The 12,063-nt window shown below is 42.9% G+C and overlaps 1 long non-coding RNA gene across 3 annotated transcripts in view; it reads left to right on the top strand.

Moving 5' to 3' along the window:
- LOC138747382 (uncharacterized) overlaps nucleotides 1-12,063 on the top strand; it is a 214,096-nt gene that overhangs the window by 4,701 nt on the left and 197,332 nt on the right. For 2 of the 3 annotated variants that reach the window (XR_011347462.1, XR_011347461.1), the window contains exon 2: nucleotides 1,328-1,400. The exons of the other annotated variant lie outside the window; for it this stretch is intronic. This is a non-coding gene — a long non-coding RNA (uncharacterized lncRNA). The remainder of the gene's footprint in view (nucleotides 1-1,327; nucleotides 1,401-12,063) is intronic. 3 annotated transcript variants of the gene reach the window in all.

Below are 12,063 nucleotides of genomic sequence, written 5' to 3'. Positions count from 1 at the left end.
GAACTGCTTGGAAAATATATAAAAACTTGGGTAAGATATTCATCTTAATAACATTAATTCATCCAATTAAGGACATTGATAGAGGAGACCACTGAGCTAAAGACTTCTTAACATAGTTCATTAAAGTAAGAAAATTCTCTTTAAACCAATTATTATAGTTTATAGTGATAGTAACACCTAGGAAGTTAAATTGATTTTTAGCTATTTTAAAAGGAAGGCAGTATCAAGAGAGCCAGAAGAATTCAATGCAAACAGTTCGCTTTTCTGAAGATTTAGTTTTAACCTAAAAATTGACAAAATTGGTGACATAATGGATGGAATCGAGCAATGAGAGTCTAAAATATACAACAGAAGATCATCTGCATATAAAGAAACCTATGAACACTCCCCCACGTCTTAAGATTCCAGAAATGTCATTAGATTACCAAAATGTCCCAGCTCATGGTTTTAATGCCAAATTAAATAGTAACGGGCTAAGAGGGCAACCTTGCCTAGTTCTGCGGTAAATATTAAAGGGTTTGGATGTTAAAGAATTGGTAAAGATTGAGGCAAACAGGAGATTAAAATATCATTTAATCCAATTGATAAATTTCAGGCCAAAATTAATTTTTTCTATCACTTTAAATAAATATTCCCATTCTACCCTATCAAAAGCTTTTTCAGCATCTAACAAGATAACAGTCAGATGAGATAAGAGATAAGAGATGAGTAAAGAATATTTAGTACACCATGGATATTAGATTGAGAATAATGACCCTTAATAAACCTGGATTGATCTTCAGAACTAATAAGAGACATAATGTTTTCCAATCTACAGGCCAATATTTTAGACAAAATCTTAGCATCAGCATTCAAAGGAGAAATTGACCTATAAGAACAGTCAGATAAATCTTTATTCTTTTTGGGAATATGCAAAATTGAGGCTTTATAAAAAGTAGTAGGTAATTTCCCAACAGCAAAAGCTTCAGAGAGAAAAGAGTCTAAATTGGGTGCAAATGATGGCGTAAAAGTTTTATAAAACCCAGCTGGAAGATGATTGGGGCGGGAACTTTGCCGTATTGTAAAGAGTTAATTCTTACAATGATCTTCTTAGAGGAGATGGGCTTTTTCAACCATTACTGGCCTTCTGAAGAAAGCAAAGGAACTGACAATTTATTTAAAAGTTCTTGCATAAAAATTGAATCCTTAAGAGATTCTGATTTATAAAGGTTAGAATAAAACTGTTGAAATGCTTCATTTATCTCTGCATGGTCAGTAGTAATAACCCCATTATCTTCATGCATTTCTGAAATAATTCACTTAGCAATATAATCTTTCAATTGGCTAGGTAGAAGCTTACCTGCTTTATCACTGTGGATGTAAAATTTGGATGTACTCTGTAAAAGTTGAGTCCGAATAGGGTAAGTATTAAGTAAACCATGCTTAGTTCTAAGTTTGACCCTTTTTTTTTAATAAAGCTCAGGTTTCAAAGTCTGAGCTTCAATTGATTGGCCAATTCATTGCTCTCTAAATTAGCTCTCTTTTTGACATTAGCTATAAATGAAATAATTTATAGTCCCATATTACCATTCCAGCAATCTCAGAAGAAGATTTTCTTTCAAAAAATAAAGCAATTTGATCTTTTATGAATTCCAAAAGTCAGGATCTGACAATAAAATAGAATTTAATGCCATTGCTTAGTAGTTGTAGGTAAATCTGGAGCATTAATTGTTAATACCACCAGAGAGTGGTTAGAGATTATCGTAAATATTCCCCCCTTTTACCCTCAAAAATAGGGGGGGGGGTCGCATTATACACGAGAGTAAAATTTAAAAAAAAATTCTTCAGGCGAGCGGGTGAGCAATAGTCGGCAACGTGACTTGGGTGGCCAGGCGAGTGGAGAGATGCCAGTGCGACTCAGCAGGCCAGGCAGGTGGGTGAGCAGAGAAATGCCAGTGCGACTTAGGAGGCTGGGCGGGTGGGCGAGCAGAGAGATGCCAGCGTGACTCAGGCGGGTAAGGGGGTATACACAGGGGTAAATTTTTTCCCCTCAAAAATAGGGGGGGTCGCATTATACACAAATATTAATTGTAATATGCTCTCATATTTACAGGAATCAATGGGAATTAATTGTTTACGTGCAGGGAAATAATCAATCTGAGATTATAACATAACATAACAATTACAGCACGGAAACAGGCCATTAGGCCCTTCTAGTCCACACCGAACCAAACACCCCTTTCTAGTCCCACCTCCCTGCACAATGCCCATAACCCTCCATCTTCTTCTCATCCATATACCTGTCCAACCTTTTCTTAAATAATACAATTGACTCCGCCGCCACTATTTCTCCCGGAAGCTCATTCCACACGGCTACCACTCTCTGAGTAAAGAAGTTCCCCCTCATGTTACCTCTAAACCTCTGCCCCTTAATTCTTAACTCATGTCCTCTTGTTTTAATCTTTCCTCCTCTTAACGGAAATAGTCTATCCACATTCACTCTGTCTATCCTTTTCATAATCTTAAATACTTCTATCAAATCCCCTCTCAACCTTCTACGCTCCAAAGAATAAAGACCTAATCTGTCCAATCTCTCCCTATACTCTAGATGCTTAAACCCAGGTAACATTCTGGTAAACCTTCTCTGCACTCTCTCCACTCTGTTTATATCCTTCCTATAATTAGGCCTGTCCCGCATCGGACTTGTCAGCCACAAACGAGCCTGCAGCTGACGTGGACTTTTTACCCCCTCCATAAATCTTCGTCCGCGAAGCCAAGCCAAAGAAGAATTAGGCGACCAGAACTGCACACAGAACTCCAAATTAGGCCGCACCAACATCTTATACAATCTCAACATCACCTCCCAACTCCTATATTCCATGCAATGATTGATAAAGGCCAGCATACTAAAAGCCTTCTTCACCACCCTATTCACATGAGTTTCTACCTTCAGGAAACGATGTACCGTTACTCCTAAATCTTTCTGCTCTTCTGTATTCCTCAATGCTCTGAGATGTATAATGCACCTCAGAGGAAAAAAAAGGAATTCCTTATCACTAGAATGGAAAAATCTGCAACACTGAAACATGAACATGATAATGAGTATAGCAGACTTGTTTAATGTGTATTATGAGCTCCCGTTTTAGTAAAATGGGATTATCACTGTTAGGGATAGTATAGACAGGAGGCACTGAATGGTCACATTTAACATTTAGCAGTTCATACAAGCCCCACACAATACAAATCACAGCCCAGTAACAATTCGATACATTTGAACAACTGAGGGAAGGTTTGTCACAATCTGTTCCAGAATGCAATACATTTGCAAAGACTTTGTGATTTTGCAGGGGAGAGTAAACAACTCTTTGAAAACAGCTCTTGTGGCCAACCATTTTTTTTTTGAGAAATTCAGACCACATGCTCTGTGAATGACTGGGCATTTTTAGTGGAGCAACATTTTGGGAAGCAAAATGCTTCATTTTGATTGTGACTAACAGTGGAGGTCACTTGGAGAGTCCACTTCATTTTAAGTGTGACTAGCAGTGAAGCTACTTGTAGAAACCAGTGCGAGGGTCTTGGAAACTTCATGGAGGCCACCCAGTTCAAGTCTTGCCTACAAAAGGATCAAGAGTGTTATGGCCACAGCTCGTGTGGATGGACATTTCTTCAAAGGCAAAGCAAGCAGAATTTGTGAGTCTGTAGCAGCCAGAACTCCAGTCTCCCCATCAGTTCAACATTAATTCTGGGCATCAAATCTTAAAGGCCTTCACTTCAACACTGAATTTGAAAAACTGAACTTTGAAGTAACCTTCTAGATTTTGGCCTGGACATTAATGGTTTTTAATGGTTTTGCTATATCACACACACACACACACACACACACACACACACACACACACACACACACACACACACACACACACACACACACACACACACACACACACACACACACACACACACACCCCTGTGCATAGCTGGGGATATATTTAGATTTAGTGTTTAAAAGTTAACATGTCTGGTTCATTGTCTATTGCTGGTCATTACATGTGGTTCATAACATGTTGCAGTTTTGAGAGACAGGGTCTACCTAACAGTTAAGGTCACCTCCTACAATCAAAGAATATAAATTTAAATCCAGTAAAAGAGAAAAAAACCATTCAAAAAAGTTTAGATGTTCTATATTAGGACCATAAGTATTAACAAAATCAATCAATTTATTATAAAATTTACCTGATATAATCAAATAGCATCCATTAGGATCAGCAATAATGTTATATTTAACAAATGGAATAGACTGATCATTTAATATTGAGACACTTCTAGACAGAGGCATAAATGCTGAATTAAAGTGCTGTCCCTTCCAAAATCTTACAAAATGAGATGTATCAGATAGATGAAAATGAGTCTCTTGTAAAAGAAGTATCGTTGGGGTAAACATTTTAATATGTGAAAAAAATCTTACATCACTTTATAGGATGATTCAAACCAGAAACATTCCAATTTCATCTATATGAAAAATTAGAATTCAATATTACCAAGAAAGCAAAATTGAGATCAATATAATTATTGGCAGTAAAATTATAAACATTCCATATGTGACAAAACCTCTATATCTTAGAGGAGCCAAAATAACTTCACATGAGAATCCCAATCTAAAACTATCATCCCCTCCTCCCACCCAGCTATCTCAAGCTTTTGCTGGGAACAGCAAGTGAGCAAACCAAGCAGAAACCACCCCCCCCCCCACATCTCTCTGTTGGCAGTACTCCTATTAAGTTGAAAGTTAAACCAAGCTTCCACAAACCACTAGACATGATTTCACTAAAAAGAAAATGTAAAGTTAAAAAGGAAGAGAACTGTATACTTGTAACTGTGTTACCAAAATTAAAATTATAAACAAAGTTTAAAATATTTGAAAATAATACAATAGATCCCAACTAACAAATAGTAAATTAAATAATTTAAAAAACAGAAATAAAACATTAACAGTTTTGTAAAAAGATTAAAACTGAATAAAAGAAAATCGACTTTCCTTCAATTATAAAAATAATCAAAAGAAAAATTAAAAACAATTCCAAAGACGATTGTATAATTAAACAGCCACATAAAAACTAAGAATAGCAGACAAAACCCAAAATATCAGCACTTTAGTGAAATCCTCCAGAAATCTCTGAGCAACTTTAGAGGAATTCAGCCATTTCACAGACTTATCTGGAAAAGTGATCCACTGGGAAAAGCAGAGATGGTTTAAAACCGCCTTTATAGAATTGAGACATAACTTCTTTGAACTGAGTACATTCCTTCATGACCTCCGTGGGGTAATTATCAATGGTTCAAATGTTCTGTCCACAATACTGCAACATCCCTCTATGCTGGGATTCAGGACAAAGTACAATGCTACAAAGATTTAATGTTATTTTATTGAAGAAAGTTGCAGAACTAAAGAAACAATTTAAGAATTCTTTGCTGGGTTTCTCTACGAGGTGTTTGGTCAAGACTTGCTGCCTACAGTTCCAGAAGTCAACAGAGCATGTAGATTGCTTATTCCTCAACTAGCTCCCATTGGCAAATCTTGCACAATCATTCTCTGCTTACATCGTTTACAGATTCAAGGCTTCTGATATTGTAGACAGTAAATCTTGACCAAACTCAGCAAAGAATTAGTTAAGGTGCCCAGATTCAGTTTCTTCTTTTAAACTGATAATTCTTCAATTGTTTTTTCTGCACCGTGATTTTCTTCAGTAAAATAACATGAGATCTGTTGAACACTGTGTTTTCTTGTCCCAAGTCCTGAAGTAGGGCTTCCAGTAATTCAGCTGAAGATTCCAGATTCTTAATTTTCTGATGGTGAATTTCAATAGGAGTGTGTAACGCTTCCAGTTTATTGGCAATAGATGCTTTGATATCATTTCCATCATTTTTTAGATTCTTTAACATCCTTCCTCAGGTCTTTAATATATTCCAGAATAGTAGAGATCGATCATTCAAAGGTGGAGGTTAAAAATTTTTTAAAAACTAATTCCAAAGAACTTTTTTTTCAGCCTAAGCTCCTTGTGTAGCCATACTAAAATTACTAAAGAAAATAAGCAAAAGAAAAGGAAAATAATAACTTTGGAAAAAAGGTATGGAAGCTAATAGAAGCTGTAACCCTATAATGCATCTGACTGCACTCAGAGACAAATGAAGAGCTTACAGTCAATGGCCAGTAGACACAGTAGTCCTCAGGCAGAAAAACCAGGATTTATATTGGGGTAGGTGAGGGAGGAGCCAGCCATCTGAATAGTACATAGAGTGTGAATTCCATTTTACTGCATTTATCCCTTCCTTCAGAATTGAGCCTGTGTGTGAATAACAGAGACTATTCAATTTAAAAAAAACTAATACTTTACAAATATTTACGTTAAGTCTGGTTGAGTGCCGCAGTACTGGAGGACTTTGGGCTTCCTGAACCCCCTGTGGTATAGGGTCAGTGGGTCTCAAGGGCTCCAGCTCAGGTCATGGGGTGGATGGGTCCATCCCCGAGCAGTGTCCTCCAGTAGTTCCTGGTTCACTTGAGGCATCATATCCTCAGTTCCGGCAGGTGCCTGGTCTCTGATTGAGACAGTGTCCTTTCTGCCATCACGGTATGCCACGTAGGCATACATTGGGCTGGCAGGCAGCAGGTGCACTCTCTCAATCAGGGAGTCTGTCTTGCTCCTCCTCATGTGCTTTCTCAGCAGGACTAGCCTTAATGCCATCAGCCAAGCTGGGAGAATAGTCCCAGACATAGATCCCTCTGGAATGTAAACATAAGCTGGTGAGGTGTTGAGTTGGTCGCCATGCAAAGGAGCGACCTTATGGAGTGGAGCACTGTGGGTAGGACTTTGCACAGGAGAGGCAATTTCACAGTCTTCCATACAGTCACATTTTCTTTTTCAACTTGTCCATTCCCCTGGGATTGTCCTGCTTGAGGCAATGCCCCTTACAAGCAGGTACTGGCGGAGCTCTTCCCTCATAAATGATGAGCCCCAGTCACTATGGATATAGCTGGGATACTCAAATAGGGTGAAAATAGAATGCAAGGCCCTGATGACCATGGTGGAGGTCAAGTCTGGGCAGGTATTGGCGAACAGAAAATGTGAATACTCATCGATGACTTTGAGAAAGTACACATTTCTGTTGATGGAAGGGAGGAGACCCTTGAAATTGACACTGAATCGTTTGAAGGGGCAGGATGACTTTATAAGGTGCGCTTTGTCAGGGTGGTAGAAGTCTGGCTTGCACTCTGCCCAGACCTGGCAGGACCCAGTGATTTCCCTGACATCCTCAATGGAGTAGGGCAGGTTGCATGCCTTGACGAAATGAACCATGTGGGTGATGCCTGGGTGGACCAGCTTCCTCTTGACAGAGCATCTGGAGGTTCATTGAGAGTACCTGGCCTGTGTGCTATGTCATAATTATAGGTGAAGCATTCTATTTTTCCCCTTTTTGTGTTATTAATCATAAATGCCACCGATCACTGGTCGGTGAGCAGTGTAAATTTTCTGCCAGCCAGGTAATGCCTCTAGTACCTGATGGCCTCTACAACGACTTGAACCTCTTTCTCCACTGATGGGTTCTGAAGCTCGTGGCCTTGTAGGGAGTGGTAGAAAAAGGCAATGGCTTGCCCACCTGGTTAAGGGTAGCGGCCAGAGCTACATCAGAGGCATCGCTTTCCACCTAGAAAGGTGCATTCTCATCCACCACATGCATGGTGGCCTTTCTGATGTCATCAAAAGCCGCCTGGGTTTCGGCTGACAATGGGTAAGAGGTGGACCTTAAGAGGGGGTGAACTTTAACCGTGTAGTGAGGGACCCACTGGGCATAGTAAGAAAAGAAGCCCAGGCACCTCCTTAATGCTTTCATGGTCCTCGGGATCACATTTAATCGGGGTCAAGACCAATGATGCCATTCTCCACCACATAGACTAGAATCACCAGATGTTTCATCTGGAACTTGCCTTACTCGAATTGTACGTGAGGTTCAGGGTCTTGGCCATGTGGAGAAATGTCTGGAGGTTGGCATCGTGGTCTTCCAGAGAGTGTCCACAAATGGTGACATTGTCAAGATAAGGAAAGGTGGCCTTTAACCTATTGTGAGTGAGGAAACAAGTTTGGTAGGTCTCAAAGGCAAGGACTCTGAACACAGTTTTGATGTAGGGAAGGATTTTATTTACAGAAGGCAACTGATGCAGAGCACACACACAAAACACACACACACACACACACACACACACACACACACACACACACACACACACACACACACACACACACACACACACACACACACACACACACACACACAATGAACCGGTACATACAATGATCAAGGGAAAAATCACTACGATGCCCCACCACCCCTCAACTCAGTGCAGGCACAGCTCTATGCTACAAGGGACATTAATTAAACACTCTTAACCCTTTTAACAGTGCACATCTTACCAACAGTTCCTCAAGCACCCTTCCACATTTCTAGGCCTGGAGTGAAGCAGGGTGGTCCCAAGCTGGCAAAGAGGGTGAACAAAGAGGACGTGACACTTTTACAGTGCTGGAGGGACAAGCCCACATCATTTACTGGGGGCCAATAGCTCAGTGGCAGAAGAGTGAATCTAATTACAACAGCCAATGGCCCAAGGCCAAGTACAGGCAGGCTGGAGAGTGGAGTCCAGGTAATTTACATTTAGCCAACAGCAAGGTTTGCACTAATGGGTGGGGTGGAACCAAACCTTGATCGGCAGCTCATGTGTTCTCCAACTAGGTAGAGGGCAGTGCTGTCACATGACAGCCACAACCCTTCCCAATGCAAACTCATCACCATTTTTTCCATCTATCTTTGGAAGATCAAAACCTCATTAGTGATACCAAAAGGGACCTCCGGAACTGATAGAGCCATCTGTCTGTCTCAAATGCTGTGTAGCTCTCAGTGGAGCCAGTATCTACCAAGCAATCAATCAAGAGTCCGTTTGCCCTCACCTCCATTGTTGCGTTATTCAACTGGTGAGGTATTGCCTGATCCAGGACGACCAATGCCAGTGCTCCGGAAAGCCCATCGCTCCCTATGTCGACATCGACTCTCTCCTCTAGGCCCACGGGCAGACAAGATGGCATTGACAACGAGGCACGGCAAATGGCCACCCTCCATCTTGATCTGACAAAGGGCTAGGTTAGGTGGTGCTGACCTCGAGGCACGGCAAGATGGCCACCGTGGCTTCACATGATACTTCACTTCTGGTGGCGGGTCCCGCCACAAGATGCTGGCGGCGAACAGCATGGAGAGGCGAAGGACAGTCCTTCAGGACTTGGGCTCAGATTGAGCAATGATTCAGGTGTTGCACATGCGGTCACCCTCTTTAAGTTCCCTTTAGTCCTGCAGACCTTCACCCAGTGCCCTCGCTTACCACATCCAGTGCACACTGAGTCCTTCACAGGGCATCAGGCATGGGAGTGCTATGCCAGTCCACAGATGTAGCATCCCCAATCACGCGTGACCACACCAGTTGACACTATAGCTGCAGGAGTCACTGGTGCCCCAATGACCTGGTCCTCTAAAAAGGCACCACTTTCGCCCATGAGGTCATCAGCTCCTGGTTGGGCCTGTTCGAGTGCCTTCGCCAGCTTCAGGGTGCTGGCCAAGTCCTTCTTCCCCAACTCTAGCAGTTGCTGCCTCACATACCTAGACCTCACTCCTGCCACGAGGGTGTCCTGGATTTGTTCCTCCTCTTTCACCTGGACCGTGATTGCTTCATAGTGACATTTTCTAGTCAGGGCCTATAGTTCAAGGACATAATCGTCCAGCGACTCACCTGGATGCTGCCGACGTTGACAGAGCTGATGTCTCGTCAAAACGTTGTTCTCAGGCCTCATGTAGTGGGCCTTCAAGCCTTCTGTGGTCAACTCATAGGTAGCACAGTCTCTCATAACAGAGAACCCTTGGGGCTGAATCGAGAGAGAAGTTCCGATCCACTGACACCATCCGAGTTGAAGATGTCTTACATGGCCGTCAAATAAGACTGGAAGTCCTCCAACCAGTAGGCAAATTCCTCCAGGGTCTCAGGGGATAGAGGGTTGATCTGGTCCATTCCTGGCTTCAGCAGGGCTTCCATCACATTTCAAAGTTGAGCTTTTAAAATAGTAACACAACTGAATGCACTCAGAGACAAGTGAGGAGTACAAATCGCTTTTAATACCTTACAACCAATGGCCAATAGACACAATAATCCTCAGGTGAATCTGAGGTAAGGCGGGAAACCAAAAGTTTATATTGGGGTAGGTAAGGGTGGAGCCAAGGGAGGAACCAGCCATCAGAACAACACACCGACAGTAAATTCCCGTTCACTGCATACCCCATGGGGGGCTAGCAGGGAATTCATTGCTGAGCTAGTTTTAGGTGAGTTGGTTGTATAAAACTAATTTGCCTCAGGATTACATTATCTCCACAAAAAATGAGTCGAAAGCTCAGCAATCCCCAATGATGTGTTTACTCACAGGAGAGATACAAACACACACCAACACACACACCCCCCATGCACACATACCCACACACACACCCACACCCACACACCAACACACACCCACACTCACTAACACACACACACACACACACACACCCATACTCACACTCTCCCACACTCACAAACAACTCAAAAACACACACACTCTCTCTCTCTCACACACACGCACACTCTCACTCTCACAGGCACACCAATACATCCACACACATTCACAGACACCCACATTCACACACACCCATGCACACACGCACCTACACAGAGACACCCACACTCCCCACACACCCACGCACACCCAAACACACACTCACACACCCACTCACCCTCACAACCACAAATCCACACACCAACACACATTCTCATCACACACCCACACACAATCACACACACTCACACACACCCACACACACACCCAACTATACACGCACTCTACCACACTCACAAACAACCCAAAAATGCACACACCCACACACACTTTTACAGGTACACCCCCACACACACACACCCAACTATATATGTACTCTACCACACTCACAAACAACACACACACTCTCACAGATACACCCCACACACACCCATCCATACGCACACTCTCCCATACTCACAAACAACTCAAAACACACACACCCACACACACTCACACTCTCACACACACACCCACACTCTCACACACACCCACACTCAGACACCCACACTCACACACCACCACACACTCACACATGCCAACCCATACACACCCAACCACACCCATATGCACTCACACACACACACCCACACTCACACACACGCTAACACAACTGCACACAACCACACACACCCTCTCACACACATACCCACACACACTCTCATCAATCACACTTACACACACCACCTCACTCCCACACATACATTTACACACACATTCTCTCTCTTACACACCCACACACATTCACAGACTCCCACACTCTCACACACACCCACATTCACACACACACACCCCCATATCCAAACACACACACCCATGCACACGCACATCTACAAACAGACACCCACACACCCCACACACACACACCCACACACATCCCCACAGACCCAAACACACCCCACCACACACACTCACAAACCCACACACAACCACACACCCAGACACAACACACACTCTAAACACATACCCACACACCCACACACACACCCACACAACCACAAACAACACACACACTCTCACAGATACACCCCACACACACACCCATCCATACACACACTCTCCCACACTCACAAACAACTCAAAACACACGCACACACACTCACACTCTCACACACACACCCACACTCTCACAAACACCCACACTCAGACACCCACACTCACACACCACCACACACTCACACATGCCAACCCACACACACCCAACCACACCCATATGCACTCACACACACTCACACTCCCACAGACACCCACACTCTCACACACACCCACATTCACACACACACCCATATCCAAACACACACACTCACACACACCCATGCACACGCACACCTACAAACAGACACCCACACTCCACACACACACACACCCA

The sequence above is a fragment of the Narcine bancroftii genome, chromosome 12 (assembly GCF_036971445.1).
Source record: "Narcine bancroftii isolate sNarBan1 chromosome 12, sNarBan1.hap1, whole genome shotgun sequence".
Classification (NCBI taxonomy): Eukaryota; Metazoa; Chordata; class Chondrichthyes; order Torpediniformes; family Narcinidae; genus Narcine; species Narcine bancroftii.
This window is presented reverse-complemented; position numbering and strand designations above follow the sequence as displayed.